Source organism: Chrysochloris asiatica, unplaced genomic scaffold (assembly GCF_000296735.1).
Source record: "Chrysochloris asiatica unplaced genomic scaffold, ChrAsi1.0 scaffold00027, whole genome shotgun sequence".
Classification (NCBI taxonomy): domain Eukaryota; kingdom Metazoa; phylum Chordata; class Mammalia; order Afrosoricida; family Chrysochloridae; genus Chrysochloris; species Chrysochloris asiatica.
The window spans coordinates 22,124,480-22,150,718 of NW_006408545.1; the positions used below are offsets into that span (position 1 = coordinate 22,124,480).

A 26,239-nucleotide genomic window follows, 5' to 3' on the forward strand; every position below is an offset into this window, starting at 1 on the left:
CAAAGAGCTGCATTCCTGTGTCTAAATGGCCACTAATCCCCACTCTTTTGAAGGAGCAGAAACCACAGGTGACAGTCAAGTCCTGAGTAGAATCAACCATCTTGTTTGCTTATCCTCAAATCCTGATACTTCTCAGAGCTGAAAAGAACCTTAAATATGTCTCAGTCCATTTTACAGACCAGGAAAGTTTTCATGATCACCTGTTAAACCAACTCTGACTCATGGCGACCTTCATGTGTGTCAGAATAGACAAGTACTCCATGGGATTTTTAATGGATGATTTTTTTCAGAAGTAGAATTTCTTCCAAGGCACCTTTGGGTGGATTTGAATCTCTAAGCTTTTGGTTAGCAGCCAAGTACATTAACTATTTGTGTCACACAGGGATTGCTTTTCATTATGAATGGTGTCTGGCTTCATTACTGACAACTGATGTCGAATTCAGTTCTCTAGTTTTCCAGGCTAGTGTTCTCTGTCACATCATGAGTTGTTTTTATCAAATTGATTAGATAGTCAACCTATAAAAATGTACCAGAGAAGGAAAATTCAAATATTTTCTTCTAACAGGAGAGAGACAAAAGTGATAAAACCGTCAAAGGCAGAAAGCTTAAGAGAGCCAGAAAAACAAGTTCCAGCTCTCACAGGTTTTTCTGTACAGTCTATAGAGTTTAAATGAACACAAGCTGGAAATAGGCAGATTTCATTCCACCTAAGGGGGAAAAAAAAACAACAACAAAATGGCAAGAAGTTTTGAATGTAAACAACCAAATATCTAGAATGCCAAACGATGATGTTATAATTTACCAAAGCTGGAGAAAAATCCTTCTTAACTTGCTCTGTCAACATAGCCTGGCTCCCAAATCGCTCCAGGTGAGTCTGTCTGGAGCACATGTTTCCCATGGGGTGGGGGTAATGTGGAACTACCGGCAGAACCAGGAAGCTCTTTGTGTCTTAAAATTGCCTTTGTTTCCTGTGGGTGTGGGGTGGGAGAAGAATCCTGAAAAGATCTGCAGGTGAATTTTTCATAAGCTTTGAGTGTAATTTTTACAAGTATCCTTGCATACCACACTATCAGATGTTGCATAGTGGCCACTTGAGCACTTAAGGATACTGGGCCTGAGATTTCAAAACCAAACTTTGCAGGTGGTCCCTGAGGTCCTCACACCAACCAGCCTCTCCCCACAACCTCATTTTCCATCTTTGGAGACCATCTAGTAGAGTCCAGCAGATAGTTTCTACATTCTACTCTTGCTTATCAGCACTTCAGGCCAGTTGTGTTTCACGTTTCATTCCAGTTAATCCTAGTGTGGTGCTGTAGGGTAAGCGTTCGACTGCAAGGTAGGTTTGAACCAAAAGATCAGTGGTTCAAACTCACCAGCTGCTCCTTGGAAAAACCCTATACAGGGTCACTATGAGTTGGAAGCAGCTCAACAGCACTTAGCAACACAGAGCTTCTAGTGTGGCGTGTAGGATAAGCACTGATTGCTAACCACAAAGCCAACAGTTCAAATCCATTAGCTGCTCTTAGAAACCCTATACAAGGCTGCTGTGAGTGGGGACCGTCTCAACGGCACACAATAACAAAGATGCCAAATGAACACCAAGCAAGTTCTTACAAGTTTCTAACAGGCTCTTTAAGTCTCAATCCTTGTGCTAATTTCTAACTTACTGGATCCTCCTTCTGTCTTCCTGGGAAATCCCCTTCTCACTTCCTCCACTGTATTTTATCTTGAAGTGCTACGGTCAGTTGGGTAAACCCCACTATTGTATTGCTGAGTATCCTAGTCACTGATTCTCCAGTACCGCCTGTATGCCCCTGGGTGAGATTTATTGCTTGTCTGCATGGCAAGGAGTGGGGCTAATTTTGTTTCTTAACCCCCAGGATAAGGTGACGAGTCAATTAATACAATTCACTCAGCATAAGATCAGAACTCTATGGTTGTCAGATTCTGACTACCATCTGACAGGCCTTTCCTATACAATGGAGGGTGACCTTCAATCTCATTTTTGTTCTTGCCAGGTAATGAATGAGTCTCCGCTGCTTACTTCCTCCTACCTACCAGAGGGAGGTGAAGGCTGTCCATCAAGACCTCCTGAGCCCCAGTCTGAGGCCTGTGACTCTGCTGAGTGTGGCCTTTTCTTACTGTGGATGAAGATAAAGAATCTGAATGCCCTGAAACCAGCCAGGCCTGCTTCTGCTCAGGATACATGGGTAGAGAGTAGAAATCACAGCTGCTGTGCTCTTTTGCTCAAGTGTTTGAAATATATAGTGACCCACAGAAGATGGGGAGTCTTGGTGTGGTGCTGTGGGTTAATGAGCCAGACTGCAAAGCTGTTTGAACTGCAAGGTTGGTGGTTCAAGCTCACCAGCTGCTCCTCGGAAACACTATATGGGGTCAGAACTTGAAAGCACTTAACAACAACAACAACAACAACAGGAGATGGGAGTCACAGGTGGTCGTGTGGCCCTGAAGCTTGGGAGTAAAGACTGCCAAGGGAGATCTGAATGTTAGTTGTATAGTTTCCTTTGCAAAGATTGGGAGTAGATGGGAAGGCATGGGATGCAATGAAGGAAGGAACATAGAATTTTAACACTGAAATGTAAAGTGTCTATAGGAATTTTCACATCCCATGTGAGAAACTCAAGTTCAATTCCTGGCCAAAGCTCCTCATGTACATCTGCCATCCTATGTGTTGGCAGGATTGCTATGATGTTTAACAGAATTCAGTGGAACATCTAGATTAAAGATGAACTAGGCCCACCCCCTCCATACACAGAGTAGACAAGGATGGGCAACTTGGACATTGGCTACCCAAAATGGAGGAGCTACAAAGGCAAGTGACTGGCTTACAAGCTTTCAAGAGGGACCCTAGATCCAGAGGGCATGGAGGATGGTAGACTCTCCACTGAGTAGTATCCAATCTGTCTGTGCAGGGCTGATGAAAGGAGATGGGGATAGGACTCTTGTGGTACAATAGTGAATATTGTTATTAGGACTTACTGTGAGTGCTGGAAATGTAAAAGTAGACGTTTTATAGCAAAAGGAGGGGAGTGATTGACTTTGCAGTCCAGGAGTGGAGGTCTCTGGCACCATCGAGGAAGAAGAGCGGAGTGCAGTACCTACCCAGAGAAGCAGTGACACCAGAGATGGAGGCAGAGATAATGACGTGGCAAGATGGAGCAGCATCTGGGGACTCTAGACCCAGAGAGGGAGAGGGGCTGTGTGCTGACGACTGGGGGGCAGGCTTGCAGGGTATACTCTTTGGTTGTTTGATGATGCATAGAGGGGATTGTAACCATGGCAATGAAATGATATATCATAGGATGAATGTAAAGTTAATGTTCTCCCATGTAAACATCATAATGCACAATAAAACATTTTAAAAAAAAAAAAAAAAAAAAAAAAAGAGAGAAGGGGGGTGGTAGGGAAGAGATAGAGAAGAAGGAGAGAGACAAAGAAACATTGCCCTAATTTTCATTTGGAAAAATAAAAACCCTTTGTGTTTTCTTTAAAAAAAAAAAAAGATGAACTAGGAAGAAAGATCTGAGGATATACTTCTGAAAATCAGCCAGGGAACACCGTGTGGATCCTAATGATCTGATTTGACACTGATCATAGAGCTGGCACGAGAGCAGGCAGCTTTCATTGCATTGTGTGTAGGATTACCATGAGTCTAGAGCTGATTCCACACCAGCAAACAGCAACAGAACTGTTGAAGTGTGTTGTGAATGAGATTTGGTGGTTATGCAAAAAAGCAAGAATGGACCAAAGGAAGAGGGAGCTTAGTAACCTTGCTGAGACATGTAAGACTTGTCACCCCAGGAAAACAAAGGGTAGCAGAATCTGTTGGAGGTTTATGCGTTGGACGACTAACTGCAAGATCAGTAGTTCAAATCCACTAGTCCACTCAGTGGAAGAAAGATGAGGCTTTCTGATCCCATAAAGACTTACAGCCTCAGAAACCTTATAAAGGGTCACTGTGAGTAGGAAACAACTCAATGGTACACTACCACCAACACCAGTTCAAAAGGTAATGATCCCCTGGAAGCTGACAAACTTCTGGTATTCCACTTATTCTCACCCCTGGCCCTTGGTGCAGGCCTTCTCCTCCAAGGACTTCTTACTCTGGCTAACTTTTTCGGGTTGTGTCTGGCCAGCTCTTGCCTCACTATTCCATTGGTGTCTTTGCCCTTTGAAAGTAGGAATTTGGCATTGGTTATTGGTGTCCACCAAGTGCTTTGAAGGGTGCCTGATACAAAAGACCTGCCTATATGTGGGAATGAAATGAAAGGCTCTCAGGAGCACCCTTTGTGGGTAGCAGAATATAGGCTTGCCTTATCTTATGGTGCTAATGGAAGAAGAGGATTTCAGGTACAGGGCCGCCATCTGGGGATAGAGCTTGAAACCCTGGCTGGGTGAGAAATGGCTCTGTTTATTTGATCTGGAGGCTGTGATAGGAGATGGAAGGGATCCCTGCTTTCTCTCTGTGGATGGAGAGCCTGGGGGCCTGGGTACTCTCAGGCAGCCAGTGGGAGAGGGAAAATGCTACAGAGAGGAAAATGCTCCTCAACAGACACTACAACCCAGGTCCAATCTGATCTAGTGAGACAAGAAAGGAAGAGGGAAGTGGGAGGGGAAGAAACCTGTTGTGAGCCAGGTACCAATTGAGCTTCAATAAAATGCACATTTGCACAGCACTTGTCAGATAAAGTCCCTGGGGGCATTGAGGTTCTTCTTCTTATTATTATTATTGATACTGCTGTTTGAGGTAGATAATGTTATACCTTTTACAGATGACAAAATTGAGGTTCAGAAAAGGGATGCAATTAGTGTATAATGAAGTTAAAAAATAAACATTAAAGCTTGTTTGGTTCTAAAACTTATGTTCTGCCCTGTGGTAGGAAGAGGTGTAGGTCTTCCGCCATTACCCAAATCCATTACTGGAGAGTCAATTCCAATTCATGTTGTTGGTGTTAGGAGCCATTGAGTCAGTGCTCACTTACAGCGACTCTATGAACAACAGAAGGAACCACTGCCCGGTCCTACGCCAACCTCACAATCATGGCTATGCTTGAGCTTATTGCTGCCACCACTGTGCCAATCTATCTCGCTGGTCCAAAATTAAATCTTTGGCAACTTCAATCTTTTCTCAATTGATAAGAAAGTTGTTTATTGGTCCAGTAGTGAGGATTTTTGTTTTCTTGCAATCTATACCGAAGGCTGTAGTCTTTGATCTTCATCAATAAGTATTTTAAGTCCTCTTCACTTTCAGCAAGCAAGGTTGTATCATCTGCATATCACAAGTTAATGAGTCTTCCTCCAATTGTGATGCCATGTTTTTCGTCATATAATCCTGCTTCTTGGATTATTTGCTCAGCATACAAATTTAATAAATATGGTGAAAGAAGACAACCTTGGTGCACACCTTTGCTAATTTTAAACCATTCAGTGTTCCCATGTTCCGTTGGAACAACTGCCTCTTGGTCTATGTACAGGTTCCTCATGAGCACAATTAAGTGTTCTGGAATACTCATACTTCGCAATGTTGTCCATAGCTTGTCATGATCCACACAATCAAAAGCCTTTGCATAGTCAATAAAGCACAGGTAAACATCTCCAACTCCACAGCACATAACAACAACAACAACAAAACATCTTTCTGATATTCTCTGCTATCAGCCAAGATCCATCTGATGTCAACATGTCCTCTTTTGAAACTGGCTTGAACTTCTGGAAGTTCTCTTTCAATGTATGTTTGCAGCTGTTTTTGTATTACTTCTATTAAAATTTTATTCTCATGGGATATTAATGATAGTGCACAATGATTTCCACATTCCATTAGGTAATCTTTCTTTTAATGAATACAAATATGGATCTCTTCCCATCATTGACCAAGTCTTCCAAATTTCTTGGCACAGATGAGTGAGTGCCTCCAGTGTTGCATCAGTCTGTTGAAAGATTTCAATTTGTATTTCATCTATTCTTAATGCCTTGTTCTTTGCAAATGCCTTCAATGACCCTTAGATTTCTTCCTTCAGGATCATTGGCTCTTGATCATATGCTACCTCGTGAAATAGTTGAACAGCAACCATTTCTTTCTGGTACAGTGACTCTTGTTCATAGTGATCCTATATGACCGAGTAGAACTTTCCATAAGATTGCCAGGGATGCATACTTTATGGAAGGAGCCCTGATGGTACAGTGGTTAAAGTGCTCAGTGCTAACCAATAGTTGATAGTTTGAACCCATCTGAGGGAGAAAGATCTGGCAATTGGCTTCTGTAAAGATTATAGCTTTGGAAACCTGATGGGGCAACTCTACTCTGTCCTACAGGCTTGGTGTGAGTTGAAATTGACTTGAGAGCAGTTAGTTGGGACTAATGGATTATGTGAACATTAGTCTGCACCTCCCTGAGACCAGAAGAACTAGATGGTACCCATCTACAATTACCAACTGCTCTGAAAAGGATCATATTAGATGGTCTTGGATAGAGTGGAAGGAAACTGTGGATCAAAACTCAAAATTATTTTTAAAAAAGTCTAGGAGCTCTGGTAGCGTAGTGGTTACGAATCGGGCTGCGAACCTTCAGGTCAGCGGTTTGAAACTACCAGCCGCTCCGCGGGAGAAAGATGAGGCTTTCTACTCCCGTAAAGATTTACACCCTCGGAAACCCTGTACAGGGTCGCTATGGGTCGGAACCGACTCGACGGCACTTAACAACAACAACAACAGGCTTACTAGTCTGACGGAGAGAAGTGGAACCCCGAGACTATGATCGTTAGACACACATCAAGCCTGGAACTGAAGTCACCCTCATGGCTCAACTTTTAGCCAAACAATAGGCAAACCTACAGGGCAAACAAAACGTAAAAGGGGGTATGTACTCCTTAGAACAATCAACCATATGAGATCTAATGGGCAGCATTTGCATAGCAGTAAAGCTCTGAAGGCAGGAATGGAAAGGAAAGAAGGGAAATAGAGACAGTAGATATGGGAAGGAAGTGGAAAGAGGGCTTTTACATTGTGGGTACAGCAGTCAATGTCACGAAACAGAATGTGTATGAATTGTTGAACAGAAGGCCAATTTGCACAATAAACTTTCACTCAAATCACAATAAGGAAATTAAAAATAAATAAAATTCCCTGCATTGTCCACATTCCTGGTGTGGTGCATTAGGATAAGCACTGGACTGTGAACCACAAGGCCAGTGGCTCAAATCCAACTGCTCCTAAGAAACGCTATACAGGGCCGCTATGAGTCAGAAATGACTCAACGGCACTTAAAAACAACAATAATATGTTGCCCCCAATGGCAGTACAACAACCTCCTCCACTGGAGAAATGAAGTGCTGGGACCACAGATAATCGTGTGGGAGAGCTATTTAACATGGATGAGATTCACATGGAATTTCCAATCACTAAAACAGTAGCTTCTAGACACAGAACGAGCAATTCTGAAACAGTTCTAAACCTCTCTCTGGCCCCAACTCCAACAAAATTCTGACTTTGTTTGAAAAGATCCTCTTTCAGTTTTTAAAAATCAAATATCTTTATCCCTTTTATACTGAATTGGTTCAATGAAAACAAGAATTATGTTTAAAAATAACTGTGAGATTGTTGTTGTTGTTTAGTGCCGTTGAGTCAGTTCTGACCTGTAGTGATCCTGTATAGGGTTTCCTAGGAGCAGCTGGTGAGCTTGAACCGCCAACCTTGCAGTTCAAATGGCTTTGCAGTCTGGCGCATTAACCCAGAGCACCACACCAGGACTGTGAGATTATTTAGTTGTAAAGAGAAATGAAATTCTTATACATACTACAACATGTGTAAATGTTGAAAGCATTATACTAAATCAAATACAAGGACAAAAATTGTTATCACCCAACTTTATATAAAATATCTAGAATAGGCAAGTCTAGGGAGATGAAGGTTGATTTGCAGTGACCAAGGCAGGAGGAAACAAAAATGGGAGCTTTTGCTGAAGGAATACTGAGTGTCTGTTTGAGGTAGTGTAGAATGTTTGTAAATGGGTAGTTGATGGTTACATAACCTAGAGAAAGTAATTAATGTCACTGAATTATATGCACTCAAAAATGGTTTTAATAGCAGACTTTTGTTATATATACTTAACCACAATAAAAAAAAATTGGAGTCCTGGTGTGGCACTGTGGGTTAATGTGCCAGACTGCAAAGCCATTTGAACTGCAAGGTAGGCGGTTCAAGCTCACCAACTGCTTCTTGGAAACCCTATACAGGGTCGCTATGGCACTTGACAACAGCAACAACAATAAAATGAAATTAAACTAAAAAATTTACTATGAGAGCAGTTTCATGATCGGTCTGTTCTCCTCCTAGGGTTCTGCGGCTTCCGAGCTGGCCAAGAACACCTTCCTCCTTTCTATCTGCCAGACCTTTGATTTCTCTTTTCCAAAATGAGGTGTGAGGTACTTCCTTTCAGAAGGCTTCCACAACTTCTCTGACTTTATCTATCTACTCACACTCTGTGTGACATGGCTACATGTGTTCATATCAATTTTTTCCTGTCTTCACATTAGTCTGTAAACTCCCCAGAAAGGTCTGCACCCCCATATCCTTTGTAGCACAGTGGTCTGTACACAGAAGGAACGTCATCATTTTTATAGTTTGGTTCCTGGGTTCTTACCCCTGCTCCTGGATAATCATTTATCAACAAGCAAATTAGTTATCAGTGAAACAACCAAGATTTCCATTGTGAATTATTTTCATTTCCACTGCTGGAAACAATAACACACACCACTTCCCTTGCAAAGAGGAATTTCAATAGCGGCCTGTGGTCACCAATATCATTGAGAGATACTGCCTGAGAGCTTTGGCACTTTAACTCTTTAATCTGGAAATAAACCAATTTTTATTTTGCGTCATGTGTCCCCCTGGGCTTTTTAGCCAAATGGAGTACAAGTCAAAGAATAGCATTGGCAACAACAATGACAAATAAATATAGACCGTGTCTCTAACTGAGCCATCCGGTTGCTGTGGAGTCGATTCTGACTCATGGTGAACCCATTTTGTCCCAGGAGAACTGTGATCCATTGCATTTTTAAGGGCTGATTTTTCAGAAGTAAATCTCTAAGTGTTTCTTTCATGGTGGACTCTGAAAGGACTTGAACCTCTAGCCCTTCATTGTGTAGCCAAGTGCCTTAACCATTTGCACTATGCAGGGACTCCCTGTGACTGAACCATTCGTTGTTGGGTGATGTGCAACTGATTTTTGACTCATAGCAAGTGAGCAAGTGACCACATTTGACAGAATAGAGTTGCCCTCGGCCATACGTTACGGTTCTGGTGTGTCACTGTAAGATCAGCAATGGACTGCTAACCACAGGGTTCATGGTTCAAAATTACCAGTGGCTCATTGAAAACCTTACACAGGGTCACTCTGAGTCAGACTGACTCAATGGCACTTAACAACAACAACAACCTTTACAGAAGCAGATCACTAGGTCTTTCTCCTGAAGATCCATTGTTGTTGTTGTTGTTGTTAAGTGCCATCAAATCAGTTCTGACTCAAAGCAACCTTGCAGGGTTTCTAAGGAGCAGCTGGAGAACCTGTGACTTGAAGTCCAGTGCTGATCCTACAGTGCCACACCAGGAGTCCAATATGGTGGTGGTAGTGGTTGTGTGCTGTGGAGTCAGTCCTGACTAATAGTGATCCTGTACCTTGAGGTTAGCATCCCAAATTTTAACCCACTACACTACCAGCCATAGTTGTTGTTAAGTGCTGTCAAGTTGGTTCCAACTCATAGTGACCCTGTATTGGGGTTCCAAGGAACAGCTGGTGAGCTTGAACCACTGATCTTGTGGTTCAAACTGATCTTGCAGTCCAGCTCATTAACTCACAGGTCCACACCAGGACTCCATTGGATGGGTTCAAATCCGAAACTTTCTGTTGGCAATAGAACACTTAACCATTCCACCACTCGGATTCCTTTCTGGCCAAGTCTCCACAGCATAACCACTGGAAGTCAAATCTGCCTGACCCCTGGAAGCATCTAGGATGGCTCAGTGAGGACTCAAGGTTGTGCTTATTTGGCCAATCCCAGGCACTACTCAAGTCAGATGCACACCTGCTGCTTTTTCTTGCAATGGTCCCTTGGCTGCCTCCACATCTGATTCCTTGTTTAAGCCTCTGGGCAATGGAAAGTGGAGACATAGGCCTTACCAAGACAATAAATGTTATTGTTATTGTTGTTGTTAGGTGCCATCGAGTCAGAACTGACCCATAGTGACCTTATGCACAGCCGAATGAAACACTACCTGATCCTGGGCCAACCTCACTATTATTGCCATGCTTGAGTCCATTGATGCTGCCACTTATCCATCTCGTTGGTAGATGCTGTCAAATCAGCTCTAACTCAATGGGCAAGGTCATTCATCCCATTGGTCTTTTAGCCTGAAGGAGAGCTTTGATGGTAGCTTCATCCAGCCTCAGCTGGTGAAGTAAGAAAATAAGATTAGGTGAACACAAGTTCTCATTTCTTGAGGGCTTTCAGAAGTCTATGGGGAGGCAGCAGGGGGAAGAGAGTCCAATAGAGCATAGACTCAACTAGGCCTCGAATTTGCAAGTGAATTCATACAAACATCTTTCCTTTTTGGAAAAGGGAAACTCTTCCTTTCTGTAAAATGATGGATGTGGATTAAATGACATAAACTCGGTTTTTGTGCTAGAATTTAGGTTATAGCACTCTCATTGGTTAAGATGCCTCCAAATGTAAGCAAAAATGATTTTTTTTTTCCTATCAGCACAAATAGACTTCATTATCAAAGCTCAACTGCAGCCTGTGTCCTGGAGGGTGCTAGGAAAGGAGCCAAGTCCATTAGCTATGAGTCATCTGGAACAGAAGTCTGTCCCTCCACCTGTCTCTACTTGGTGTCCTGGACTGCTCTGCCCGCTAGACAGTACTCCCGCTGCCTTCAGTGGAACAGAACAATTTTCTTTAACTTCGCATTCATTTAATTGTGCTTTTAGTCTTGTGCTTGCACGTCAATTGATATTTAGTAGGCCATGTGGTTTGCAGATATGTGTTGTTGTTAGGTGCCATCAAGTCTGACTCATAGTGACCTTATGAACAACAGAACAAAACACTGCCCAATCCTACACCATCCTCACAATCTTTGCCAGGTTTGAGTCCATGGTTGTAGCCACTGTGTTGATCCATATTCTTGAATCTACCTCTTTTTTCTTTTTTTTTTCCGCTGGCCTTCTGCTTTAATACCATTCATCTGTCAGTCTACTGTACTGTGGTGATTTGCATGTTGCTGTGATGCTGAGTTATGCCACTCGTATTTTAAATACTAGTAGGACCATCCATGGACTCCTGGTGTGGTGTTGTAGGATCAGCACTGGACTGTGAACTACATGGTCAGCAGTTCAAACCCACCATCTGCTCCTCGGAAACCATACATAGGGTAGCTATGAATCGAAACTGACTCAACAGCACTTAACAACAATAACAACAAGGATCATCCATGGTGAACAGGTTTTAGTGGCGCTTCTAGACTAAGAGAAAGAAGAAGGAGAGGTGGACCACATCTGAAAGGTTAGCCACTGAAAACCTTATGAAGAGCAGGAGAACTTTGTCTAATACAATGCCAGAAAATGAGCACCTCAGGTTGGAAGGCACTCAAAATAAGACTGGGGAAGAACTTCCTCATTAAATTAGAGGTGACCTTAATGATGTGGATGGAGCAAAGCTTCTAGGACCTTCATTTGCTGGGGAATGCAACTCAAAATAAGAAAAAGCTGGAAATATCTCTTAATAATTGGAATGTAGAATGCACAAAGTACAATCTAGTAATATTGGAAATCATAAGAAATGAAATGGAACACATGAAAATCAATATCCTGGGCTTCAATGAGCTGAAATTGACAGGTACTGGCCATTCTGAATCAGACAGTGGTATGGATTACTGTGACCAAAATGGCAAATTGAAGAGAAAGGGAGTTGCATTCATCATCAAAAAGAGCATTTCAAGATCTATCTTGAAGTACAATGCTGTCTATGATAGGATAATACCCATACACCTACAAGAAAGACCCATTAATACTATTATTCAAATTTACACACCAACCACTAAAGCCAATGGTGAAGAAATTGAAGAATTCTACTAAGTTCTTCAGCCTGAAATTGATCAAACAGGCTATTGGAATATGACATTTGAAAGCACAGAAGAAAGATCAGTAGTTGGAAAATATGACCTTGGCATTAGAAACAATGTTGAAGGTCACATGATAGAGTTTTGTCATATCAATGGCTTATTCAGTGCAAATAACCTTTTTCAACAACATAAATGGCAACTATAAACTTGGACCTCGCCAGATGGAATACACGGGAATCAACTGATTACATCTGTGGAGAGAGATGGCCAAAATAAGGCTAGACCATCAATTTCTCATCTGCAAGTTCAGGCTGAAGCTCAAGAAAATTAAAACAAGTTCACAAGAGCCAAAATATGACCTTGAGTATAGCCCACCTGAATTTAAAGACCATCTCAAGAACAGAATTGATGCATTAGACACTAATGACCAAAGATCAGAAGAGTTGTGGGATGACATCAAGAACATCATGTAGGAAGAAAGCAAAAGGCCACTAAAAAGAAATGAGAAAAACAAAATGGCCAAAGTGAATGTCAGAAGACTCTGAAACTTACTCTTGAGCACAGAGAAGCTAAAGCAACTGGAAGAAATGAGGAAGTAAAAGAGCTGAAAATAAAATTTCAAATGACAACTCAAGGAGATAAAGTCCAGTATTATAATAAAATGTAAAAAGAACTGGAGTCAGAAAACTGAAAGGGAAGAATAAGCTCATTATTTCTCAAGCTGAAGAACTGAACAATAAATAATCTCAAGCCTCAGGATGCAATAGTGAAGGATTCTATGGACAAAATATTGAATGACACAGAAGCATCGAAAGAAGATGGGAGGAATACACAAAGAGACTGTAACAAAATTAACTAGTCAGTGTCCAACCATTTCAAGAGGTAGCAAATGATCAAGAACTGATGATACTGAAGGTAGAAGTCCAAGCTACATTGAAGGCATTGACAAAAAAACAAGGCTCTAGGAACTGACAGAATACAAATTGAAATGTTTTCACAAACTGATGCAACATTGGAGTTGCTCATTTGTCTTTTCCAACCAATTTGGAAGGCAGCTACCTGGCCAACCATGTGGAAGAGAGCCGTATTTATGTTCATTGCAAAGAAAGGTGACCTAAGGACATATGGAAATTATTAAGCAATATCATTAACATTACATGCAAGTAAAATTTTGCTGAAGATAATTTAAAAGTGGCTGCAACCATATATTGACAGAGAACTGCCAGAGGTCCAAACTGGATTCAGAAGAGGATGTGGAACGAGGAATATCATTGCTGATCCAAGAGGGATCTTGGCTGGAAGCAGAAAATACCAGGAAGGTATTTACATGTGCTTTATTGACTATGCAAAAGCATTTGACTGTGTGGAGCATTTCAAGCCACTGTGAAGAATGAGAATTCCAGAACACTTAATTGTGCTTATGCAGAACCTGTGGGCTTCTGGTGTGGTGCTATAGGATTAACACTGAACTTCAAACCATAGGGTCGGCAGTCCAAACCCACCAGCTAATCTTCGGAAACCCTATACAGGGTCTCTATGAGTTGGAACTACCTCAATGGCACTTAACAACAACAACAACAAATGAAGAATCTGTACATAGAACAAGAGGTAGTTATTGGAACAGAAACAAGAGAGCACAAAACGGTTTAAAATCAAGAAAGGTGTGTGCCATGGTTTTATTCTTTCACTACACTTATTCAATCTTTATGCTGATCAAATAATCAGAGAAGCTGGATTATATGAAGGAGAACATGGAATCAGAATAGGAGGAAGATTCATTAACACACTGAGATATTCAGATAATAAAACCTTGCTTGATGGAAGCAAAGAAGCCGTGAAGTGTTTATTGATGAAGATCAAAGACTATAGCTTTCAGTATGGATTACAACTCAATTAAAGATAATGAAAATCCCCATACTGAACCAATAAATAACATCATGATAAATGGAGAAAAAATTGAAGTTAACAAAGATTTCATTTTACTTGGATCCACAGTTATTGTTCATGGCAGCAGCAGTCAAGAAATCAAATGATTCATTGCATTAGGCAAATCTGATCCAAAGACCTTTTAAAGTGTTCAAGAACAAAGATGCCATTTTGAGGACTAAGTTGCACCTGACAGAAGCCATGTTCTTTTCATTTGCCTCAGATGCATGCAAAACTTGAACCATGAATAAGGAAGACTTTAGAAGAATCAATGCATTTGAATTGGTATTGGCCAAGAATATCGAAAGTACCATGGACTACCAGAAGAACAAGCAAGTCTGTTTTGGAATAAGTACCCCCAGAATACTCCTTAGAAGTGAAAATGCGAAACTTCATCTCTTGTACTTTGGACAAATTGTTAGGAAGGACCAGTCCTTGGAGAAGGCTATCAGGCTTGGAAAAGTGGAAGGGCAACGAAAAGAGGAACACCCTCAGGGAAGGTCAGTACACAGTGGTAGCAACAATGGGTTCAAGCATGGCAACAATTCTAAGGATGGTGCAGAAATAGGCAGTGTTTTGTCCTGTTGCACACAGATCACGATGAGTGGGAAGTGACTCCATGGCAGCTCAAAACAGCAAACAACAACAACTCTGCTTTACTAAGTATGATGTCCTTCTTCAAGGACTCAACCCTCTTAATAATACATCCAAAGTACATGTCTTTGCTTAGAAGGAGCATTCTGGCTGTACTTATTCCAAGAGAGACTTATTCATTTTTCTGGTAGTCCAGAAATGTATAGATACAATTGAAATCTGGAATTCCTTTCCTCTGACCTGAACTGCACCTCCTCATCTCCTTTACTCTTTGGGAAAAATGATTAGATGCAAAAGAAAACACAGTAAGAGGGAAGTTGCTGGAACAAGTGCTTCCAGTCTTTAATGTTCTAAGGTCCAAGCAGATGTCCACATCTCAGTCATTATGTCCAGAGATACATACAGTCTGGGCATTTGAATAAATTCTCTTGCTGTCTTGCTGCTTTCCATGAATGTGGTGTCACGAGGTTCCAGATTGTGGTGGAGACTGAGTGTCTTAATTTCTGGAGGAATGATGAGTTTCCTCATCTTTGTTCAATGTTTCAAACTGGCAGTGATGGATGAGATTGTGAGGGGTTTGCCATGCTGAAGTCGTTGAGCCTGAGCATCTGTCCAGGGTCAAAGACAAGCCTAGCATCCTCTGAATCCTTTCTCTTCCTGGGCTCACCTCACCATTCTCTTTTTATTCTGTCAGACCCCTTTTTCTCTACGATTCCTCGTGATTATTTTAGGCTCCAGAATCTTTCTCCTCATGAGGTTTTTCTTTCCTGGGGCCTACCATAGAGTCCTGGTGTGGCACTGCAGGATAAGCACTGGACTGCTAACCCAAGGTCAGTTGTTTAAATCCACCAGCTGCTTCTTAGAAACCCTAAACAGAGGCACGATGAGTTAGAATTGACTCAGTGGCACTTAACAACAGCCAAAACCATAGGCTTCCCTGTGAGTAAATTGGTAAGTTTTTGCAGAAAGACTGTAGGATGAAGATAAGAAGATAAGAATCAGAAAGAAGTCAGCTTTTCAAGAAGACAGTTTGGTAACAGTCTCTTTATAACAAAGTTATAAAGTAGCTTCCAGTAAGTATACTTTAGTCCTGGTTTCCCTTTTAAAACTTCTTTCTCTTTCTGATCCAGCTATAGCCCCTGCAACTGCACCTTTTTACTGAGAAAATCTCCTCCCATGAAAATCCTCCATCACCATTTCTTTATACTGCTAAGAATTAGAGTCACTGCTTTACCTTTTCCAGGGATGTTGTTGTTAAGTGCTGTCAAATCAGTTCTGACTCAGAGCAACCCTGTATAGGGTTACGGAGGAGCAGTTGTTGGGTTTGAACTGTCGATGGTATTGAACTGTTGACCTTATGGATCACAGTCCAGTGTTTATCCTACTGCACCACACCAGGATATGTGTACCAATTGTCACCACAAATTATGGAGTGAGTGAAAGTCTCCATCCCCTGTTAAAGGAATTGCAGGGATACTCCAGGTGATAGGGAGGATTCTGGGAAAGGTAGTGTCTTCTATTGCCCTTCAGAGCACACCTGGCATCAAGCTTCCTGTGCCATGAAAGGTCATTTTAAAGTTTGCTGTATGGCCAAAAACATTTTTCTGACCTGAGATTTTTTTTTTTTTTTTTTTTTTAAGTTTCTATCCAAAATTTAGTCACTGAAAACCTTATGAATAACAGTGGAACACTGTCAACACCAAAATATTGAATATTGAAAGATGATGAAGAGCACCATAATATTGTCAGACATAGTGCCGGAAGGTGAGCCCCTAGGTTAAAAGGTACTCAAAATACGAATGGGGAGAGCTGCCTTTTCAAGGTAGAGTTTACCATGATGATGCAAATGAAGTAAAGCCCTTGGAACCTTCATTTGCTGATGAAGAGAAACAGTTGTAAATATCCACTAATAATCGGAACATGGAATGTATGATGTATGAATCTAGGAAAATTGAAAGTTATCAAAAATGAAATGGAATGCATAAACATTGATATCCTAGGCATAGTAAGCTTTCGATTGTGTGACTCATCATAAACTATGGACAACATTGAAAAGAATGAGTACTCTGGAACACTTAATTGTGCTCATGAGGAACCTGTACCTAGACCAAGAGGCAGTTGTTTGAACAGAACAAGGGAACACTGACTGGTTTGAAATTAGAGAAGGTGTGCACCAGGGTTGTAGTCTTTCACCATTCTTATTCAACCTGTATGCTGAGCAAATAATCCGAGACTCTGTATTATCTGAAGAAAAGCATGGCATCAGGATTGGAGGAAGACTCATTAACAACCTGCAATATGCAGATAATGCAACCTGGCTTGCTGAAAGCAAAGAGGACTTAAAATACTTACTGCTGAAGATCAAAGACCACGGACTTCTGTATGGAATGCATCTCAATGTCAAGAAAACAAAAATCCTCACCACTGGACGAATAAATATTGTTATTGTTAATGCTGTTGACCCCTTTCCGAGAAGCAGCTGGTGAACTTGAACTGCTGACCTTGCATTGAAACCGACCTTGCAGTCCAGCGCATTAACCCACAGCACCACACCAGGACCAATAACATCCAAATAAATGGGGAAAAGAATGACATTGGCAAAGATTTCATTTTGCTCAGATCAACCATCAACACTCAAGGAAACAGCAGTAAAGAAATCAAACAACGTATTGCATTAGACAAATCTGCTGCACAAGACCTCTTTAAAGTGTTGAACAGCAAAGATATCAGTTCGATGACTAAGTGTGCCTTACCCAGTCAATAACCTCATGTGAAAGTTGGATGTAAGGAAGCCCATAGAAGAATTAATGCATTTGAATTATGGTGTTCGTGGAGAATATTAAAAGTACCATGGACTGACAAAAGAACAAACAGATCTGTGTTGAAAGAAGTACAGCCAGAATGCTCCTTGGAAGCCAGGATGGCCAGAGTTCGTCTATAATACTTCCAACATATTGTCAGGAGGGACCAGTCCCTGGAGAAGGATATCATGTTTGTTTGATAAAATGGAGGGTCAGAGAAAAAGAGGAAGACCCCAGTGAGATGGATTGGCACAGTGACATAAGCGATGAGCACAAATGTAGCAGCAATTCCCAGGTAGTGTTTTGTTCTATTGTGCATAGTGTTGCTATGAGTCAGTACCAACTTGATGGCACCTAACAACAACAACAAGGCTATTTCATGCTAAATGTGGACTATTTTTAATGGGTTATCATATAGGAGCTCTGGTAGCGTAGTGGTTACAAATCGGGCTGCGAACCTTAAGGTCAGCGGTTCGAAACTACCAGCTGCTCCGCGGGAGAAAGATGAGGCTTTCTACTCCCGTAAAGATTTACACCCTCGGAAACCCTGTACAGGGTCGCTATGGGTCGGAACCGACTCGATGGCACATAACAACAACAACAACATCATATAGGACATTGTTGTTAAGTGTTGTCGAGTTGATTCTGATCCATAGCAATCCTGTACAGGGTTTCCGAGGAACTGCTGCTGTGTTGGACCGTTGACCTTGTGGTTCACACTCCAGTGCTGATCCTATTGAGACACACCAGAAGTCTGTATAGTACAATTGTTGTTGTTGTTGTTAAGTGCCATCAAGTCAATTTCAACCCATAGCGACCCTGTATAGGGTTTCCAAGGAGCGACTGGTGAGCTTGAACCACCGACATTGCAATTCAAACGACTTTGCAGTCTGACACATTAACCCACAGCACCACACCAGGACTCTGTATAGTACAATACTCTCTGGCAATTGATAGATATGAAGAATATTTATCTGAAAGAGGCTTAAAATTCCCTGGCTACTCAAAGTGTGGGAAGCATATGACAAAGTGTGGCTCCATATGACAAACACTGGAATGAGAACTACAAGGTCTATGGTTCAAGTGCACCAGCCACAGTGCAGGAGAAAGATGAGGCTTTCTGATACCTCAAAGATTTAAAAAGCCTTAGAAACCCTAAACAGGGTCAGTATGAGTCTCAGAACTGACTAGACAGCACTTAACAAAAACAACAACTCCAAGTTTGGCTAATGGATCAGCAGCATCAACATCACCTGGAAACTTGTTAGAAAAGCAAATTCTTAGGCCTTACTCCAGACCTGATCAATTAAAATCTGTGCTTTAACCAGCTCTCCAGTTGATTTGTATGTATAGTCAAGTTTGCGTAGCAAAGTAGGACATTTATCAGAATTACCTAATGTACTTTAAAATCTGGGCTCAACATCCAAAGTCTGTTTCAACAGATCTGGAATGGACTCCAGTGAACTATGTATTTTTTTTTCAATCTCCCAAAACTGAAAACCCTAAACTCATTGTCATAAAGTTGATTTTGACTCATCGTGAAACTGAAGGGCAGAGTAGAACTGCCCCCCACTGTTTCCAAGGCTGTAAATCTTTGTGGAAGCAGTTTAGCATACCTTTCTCCCATGGTATATGACTGGTGGCTTCGAACCACTCACCTTTTGGTTAGTAGCTGAGCACTTAACCACTGTATTATCAAGGCTCCCTTCAATCTTCCCATGAACAGCCAAATATGGGTACTATCAATCTAATCCATATGCTCGGTTCTACACATAAGAAAAATGAGGTCCGATGTGGTGACATGACATACCAACATTATCACCAGGTTAAAATCCAGATTTCCTGATTACCACACACAAAATTCTAGGTGATCCCCCCGCCTCAGTGCATTAACATATAATGTGTACAGGACTGTACACTTGTGGAATTTGACCCAGGAAATACAATGAATTTTGCTTGACATAAAATTGATGCAGCAGCAACACAAAGCAAGTAGAGGATTTTCAAGAAGTCTACCATTTAGTGGGATTGAGAAGCCCTCAGCTAACCTAACAAATAAAAAGAAAGAAAAGGAAAGAAACCTATGAATGCATTTGCCACTCCAGACATGTATATGTGCTGGTTTGTGTAAGAATTGTTTCCTAATAGACTATTTTAAGTCCCCATTGTATTCAAATTCCTTGTGTGTTGAACTTTATGCCAAGCCCATGAGCTTAATGACTTCTGTAGCTACCTTGTCAGTGCTCTGCACACAATAGGTCAACAGTAATGGAAGGTTCAAAGGGAAGAAGTAGTACTCTAAGTAATCTATGATTACTACTGTATACCTACATGTGCATTACACAGACGTAACTGGTAAATAGAATACCAACTTTATAAAACATAGCCCCACATTAAGGATATGTATAATCTAATATGGGAGACCATGCAGGCTCTCTTAAAAATACAACCAATTTTGTAGGACCATTTCAAGGGGCTCTGATAGTGTAGTGCTTACGAGTTCGTTTACTAACCTCAAGGTCAGCAGTTTGAAACTACCAACCATTCTGCAGGAGAAAGATGAGAATTTCTGCTCCAGTAAAGATTTATAGCCTTGGAAACCCTATACATGTCTGCTATGAGTCGGAATCGACTGCATGGCACACTACCACCACCACCAGGACCCTTTGTAATAAGGGGCAATTGAAGTATGTAGATCAGTTCACAACCTTATCAAAACCAGTGTCCTTATTTTATAATAAATAGTTTTAAATAGTCCCTTTATCTTCCTGAAACAGAATTCATGGATCATAGAATTAACTCATACACATAAATCTTTAAAACCAAGAATAATGAATTCCTGAACTGTGATATAAAGAAGAAATGAAGTAAAAGTAAATTTTAATAAAATAATATGAACTTTAATATTTGTATACTCATATTTAATAAAATAATATGAGTATATAAATGGTCAGGCACAGCTACACTGAAAAACATAAAAAAGAAGTCAGAAGGAAAATCAATATTGTTGGGACAGCCACAAATGCAAACAAGTACAGATTCTTGTTTTGGGGACTGAAACACTATGAACAGTAAGTATTTCAGTGGATAATGTGTGTTTCCAAAGTGGTGAACAACTCTTGGAAAGGATCTGAACAAAACAGGACAGAGTCTTCCCTGAATTTTTATAGTGATTGAATTCCTAGAAAATTCAGGCTATATTAAAACTGAACAAGCAATTCTTTGTGTTTATACATAAAAAAGGAACTCAGTTCCAGGCTCAGATGATTACGAACAAGTTTTTCACCAACAAGAATGCCTAGCAACACTCTAGAAAGTCATGTGAAATATGAATCCTTTCTTTCTTAAGTGGAATTGTTCTATCTAGCATCCCAGGTTCATACCCCCTGACATACTTGTGGTGCTCTCTGTTGGTTTTGATGTTAAGTGCCACCGAGTCAAGTTTTCCAAGGAGCGCTGATGAGTTTAAATAGCTACCTTGGGGTTTACACCTTCCTTGTGGTCCAGTGCTTTAACCCACAGCACCCCACCAGGCTAGCTGCCAACTCATGGTGGCCCCACACACAATGTAGAATCCATAGTGTTTTCATCGGTTGATTTTCAGGAATAAGTCACCAGGCCTTTCTTCCTAGTTTTTCTTAGTCTGAAAGTTTCACTGCAACTTATTCAACATTATAACAACACACAAAGCTCCACTGACAGACAAGTAGTAATTCCACATGAGGTGCATTCTTCAGGAATCAAACTCAAGTCTCCCACATGGAAAGCAAGAATTCTACCTGTGAACCACCACTGTGCCCCCAAATAGTCCCCTAGACATTCCCAGGACTCCTGTTGGGAGGCTCCCACTAAGAGCCACTGGGAGAGGTGGTGCCTGGGGTGGAATAGTGCTTCTCACATTTCAGTGTGCACACAAGTCACCTGGGCGTCTCATTAAAGAGCAGATTCAGATTCTTGAGGTCTGGGGTGGGGCCTGAGAGTCTGCATTTCTGACACCCTCCCGCCTCCCAAGGAAGTCTCAGGTTGTCTGTTCCCGAACTAAGACACTAAGACCATAGAGCCCACAGGAGGGAGAAATGACCTTGGATTTAGGTGGCCAAGCCTTCACAGAAAATAGGGGATGATTGCACCCCACAGGACCAGCAGATGTAACGGTTGCAAATGGTGCCCGCAACCAGCAAACAGCCTTGAGCCAACAGTGGCAGCAAGACTTGACAGGCAGGGTAAAAATAACAACTCCCTGTGGGGTGGCTCTGCCAGGGCCCAGTGAAGTTCATTTCTTTCAATAAATCCAGCAGCTTTCCCTTTGATAAATACATACTGTCAAAGCTGGAACATGTGGTGCTAACAAAATATGGTTTTAATTTGGGGCCCACTGCACTTGTAGTTAAATACTGTGTGTGTGTCTGTGTGTGTGTATACAAAAGCAGAACTGAGGCGAGCCAAGTTAATATGCCTGGACTGAAAATGGCTAACCCCAAGAGGATTCACTTATATACAGATTTCACTGCTCTGTAAGGCAACCTAATCACCACCATCAATTTTAATGCTCTCAGACTTCTCGTGAACATGGGCTCTTTTAAAGTTCAGCCATTTGTGTGTTTGTACACAGCACACAGGCAGCCACACATTTGTTTTCCTGATATTTTATGCCTGCTTTATTGTCATATGTTGTTTGACATTCAGAAATAATACGCTGTTTTAATCAACAACTCAACACTGCATTAAAACTTGATGGTCCATAGCTTTGTAGTAAAGGGGTGGCGGCAGAGGGTTGGGGAGAGGAAATGAGAACTGTAGTTTAGCAACAGACTGAGACTTGTTCTGGTGGGATTCCTTCCTGAGAATACAGAACCTCCCAGTGTTTTTGTCAATCTGAGTGTGTCAGTCTTGGAACAGCCCAGGGACACAAGGAAACTGGCTGAACAAGTTTCTGTCTGGCTGTGGAGGTGGACACTGTGGGTAACTGGACCTCCAGCCGGCCATGAATAATGAAGAAGTCTGCTTCTTCCAAAGTGTAGGTCATAGGAACTGCACCGAGGCAAGTGCCCAGCAGACTCAAGATGACAGCACCTGGCCAGTAATCGTATAGGGGAAACAAATAAAGCTGAGAATGAGGTCAGTGGCAGGTGTCCTCAGGACAGAGAGGTGGGGGGAGGGGAGGACGGAGGGAAAATCTTACCCAAATATCTTGAGTGAGGGTGAAGAGTAGTTAGCCTTTCAAAGGTCCTCCTCACCAGGAAGGTGGCCCTAAGGCATAGGAGCTGGGTTGTTTCATAAAACCAGCAAAGCAAAGACTGATTTTCTGAGAGGATTATGAACTTGTCACAAAGGAAACAAGGGGACAAAAGGAGCAGATAGAAGGTTTTCTTTCCAGGAAGCACCTGCCATGTTGCACTTTTTAATTTGTCAAAAATATTTGTCTCCTATTGTTATATGATAATAATAATAATGATGGAGTCCTGTGGTGTAGCATTGTGAGTTAATGGGCTGGATTGTAATATCAGCTTGAACCACAAGGCCGGCAGTTCAAGCTCACAGTTGCTTCTTGGAAACCGTATACAGGATTGCTATGGGTCAGAACCAACTCTACGCACTTAACAACAACAACAACAATAATAAACACAACCAGTTGCTATGGAGTTAATTCTACCTCATGACAAGCCCATGTGTATCAGAGTACAACTGTGTTCCACCGGGTTATCCATGGCTGATATTTTGGAAGTAGATCAACAGGTCCTTCTCCTGAGTCATCACTGGGTGGACTTGAACCACTAATCTGTCAGTTAGCAGCCGAGCACATAACCTTCTGTGCCATCCAGGGAGTAAGTGATTATAATGATGGAAAAACATGAAATCCTGTGAGAAGCAACTTCAATCATTCATTAGTGAGCAACCGCCTAAGAAAGAGAAGATTTGTGGAAATCTTTAAGCTGTGGTGGTGGTGGTTATGTGCCATGGAGTCGGTTCCAACCCATAGTGTCCCTGTACAGGATTTTGGAGGCTGTAAATCTTTACAGGAGCAGAAAGCCTCATCCTTCTCCAGCGGAACAGCTGACCTTAAGGTTCGCAGCCCGATTCGTAACCACTACACTAAGCTTTGTTGTTGTTTTTGTTCTGTGCTGTGGAGTCGGTTCTGACTCATAGCAACCCTGTACAGGGTTTCCGAGGCTATAATCTTTATGGGAGCAGAAAGCCTCATCAGTCTCCTGTGGAACAGCTGGTAGTTTCGAACTGCTGACCCTGAGTTTAGCAGCCCGATTCGTAGCCACACTAAGCTTTGTTGTTGTTGTTGTTGTTAAGTGCCGTCGAGTCAGTTCCGACCCATAGCGACCCTGTACAGGGTTTCCGAGGGTGTAAATCTTTACGGGAGTAGAAAGCCTCATCTTTCTCCCGCGGAGCGGCTGGTAGTTTCGAACCGCTGACCTAAGCTTTAGATATCCAAAATTTAAAAAATAAAAAATTTATGTTGCATATTTATTGTAGGCATGTTCATTGTAGAAAAACATAAGATACTAAAAATTGAAAGAAAAAAAATAGCAATGGTCCTTAGTTATTGAAGAGTTTTTCTCTGAGCTATCTTAAAGCTATAAGGTCAAGTCAGAAGGTGCTTGTTGTTGTTGTTAAGTGTCGTCAAGTTGGTTCCGACCCATAGCAACCCTATATAGTTTCCAAGGAGTAGCTGGTGAGCTTGAACTGCCAACCTTATGGTTCGAACTGGCTTCACATTCTAGCACATAAGCCCACAGCGCCACCCCAGGACTCCAAGAAGGTTCTTAGGAGGAACTAACCAGGACTGAGTGCATTGTGAGATCCCTACGGTATTTTCCAGTGGTGTCTGGTGTATGCAGGGAGAAGGAAAAGGCAGCCTTTCCCTCCCCTAAGTGCTGTTAGATGATGTGGAATCCTAGGGGTTGCTCTTTAGGTGTCATCCAAGGCAACTGAAACTTTGGGGGTATTTATTGCATTTGGTGTTGGCTTCTATGGTTTTCCTTGGATTGTTTCCTTGGTAATGGAAGGGATTGGGAGGAGGGCTTGACAATCTATCTGGAAAAAGAAGTAAGAGCTCTAAATGGTGCAGAGACTGTGTACCATGAGAAAGGGTTGGAGGAAGTGGGGTGGGAAGGAGGATTTGTTCCTACCGTATCTATCCATCACAGTGATGAAACGCTATAGGGACAAGAGGTCAGTGGGCATTTAACCCAAACCAAATTTAGCAAGTGAAACAACTCTCTAATTGGATCTCTGGATTCCACATTAAAAGCCATTCTCCACTTGATACCTTTTTAAGATACCGCTGTGATATCTAAATTTCATGGATTTCATTCATTGCAGGACTCTGAACACGCTAACCATGAAGCAATGATACAGCACAACACCTGCTTCCAGCAACCCTGAGCAGAGAGGCTCAGTGGAGAATGAGGCAGTGCTTCTTTTAGGCTCCTTTTGTAATCTTTTAATGATCTCTAGGCATTTTAGTGGTGTTCTGGTGTGGTACTGTATAATAAGCACTGGATTGCTAACCACAAGGTTAGTGGTTCAAACCTACCAGCTGCTCCCTGGAAACCCTATACAGGATTTCTATGAGTCTGTATTGACTTGATGGCACTTAACAACAACAAAGGCATTTTAGTGAGCCTTGTAATTTTTGCCACAGTAAGTTTCTGCCCTCCTCCTAGTAAGTAAGAACCCAGATACTAATCAAGGAAACTGCCCTCTCCCACTCTCTGTCAATGTGGTTCTGGTGAGTCTGACACCTTCTGACTGTGGGATGGACCCTATGAGCCAGTTTAGGCTGATAATGTCACCTTATTTCACGGCCAGAGACCTATGAGGAGCAGTGAGCTTTTCACTGGTTCTTCTGAGAAAGAGACGCTCACAGAGGAATCTGGATTGGATACCAGGAAGGTTACAGGGCTGAAGCTGCTATCAGAGGATTCATTCTAATCATGCAATAGGCAGATTGGGAGAGGGGGCTAAGGGTAGAGTGGGAAGAAAGCAAAACCAAAAGCCTATGCTCTGATGCTATTGTGTGAACCCTAAATCCAGTTTGGTCTGGAACCAGCCCTACCATGGAGTCTTGTATAGACAAATCAACAAATTCTCCTTTTTTAAAAGCTAAAATTGTGCCAGGTTTTCTGTCATTTGTGATCAGAAGATGGATAGACCTGGGAACCTCGTGTTCTTTCTCATTTACTAGATATCATGGAGTTGATTACAACTCATGGAGACCTCATGTGTGTCAGGATAGAACTGTATTCCATGTGGTTTTCAGTGGCTGATTTTTTTTTTTTTTTCAGTAATAAATCAATGAGAGTTTCTCCTGAGGTGTCTCTGGATGGATGCAAACTTCCAACCTTCTAGTCATAAGCCAAGTATGTTAACTTTTTGCACCACCCAAGGATTCCTCTTTCTCATTAACCCATATCAAAGCCTGCTTTCAGAATAGGGTAGGTCATTTTAAGTTATGAACAACTGATAATACTTCAAAGTGTGACTTCAAGGAGCTTCCAGTTTTCCACATTCGCTCAGCAAATAGTAGGAGGTGAGGATGTTGTTGTTGTCAGGTGCCATCGAGTTGGAACCAACTCATAGCAACCCCATGTACAGCAGAACGAAACAATGCCCGATCCTGGGCCAACCTCACTACCGCTGCCACATTTGACGCCATCAATGATGCCACCTGGCCAATCCATCTCGTTGGAGGTCTTCCTCTTTTTCTCTGACCCTCCATCTTACCCAGCATGACATCCTTCTCCAGCAACTGTTTCCTCCTGACAATATGT

The 26,239-nt window shown here is 41.8% G+C and overlaps 1 pseudogene; it reads left to right on the forward strand.

Moving 5' to 3' along the window:
- The first annotated feature begins 910 nt into the window (after window positions 1-910).
- LOC102814778 overlaps window positions 911-26,239 on the forward strand; it is a 107,931-nt pseudogene continuing 82,602 nt past the window's right edge.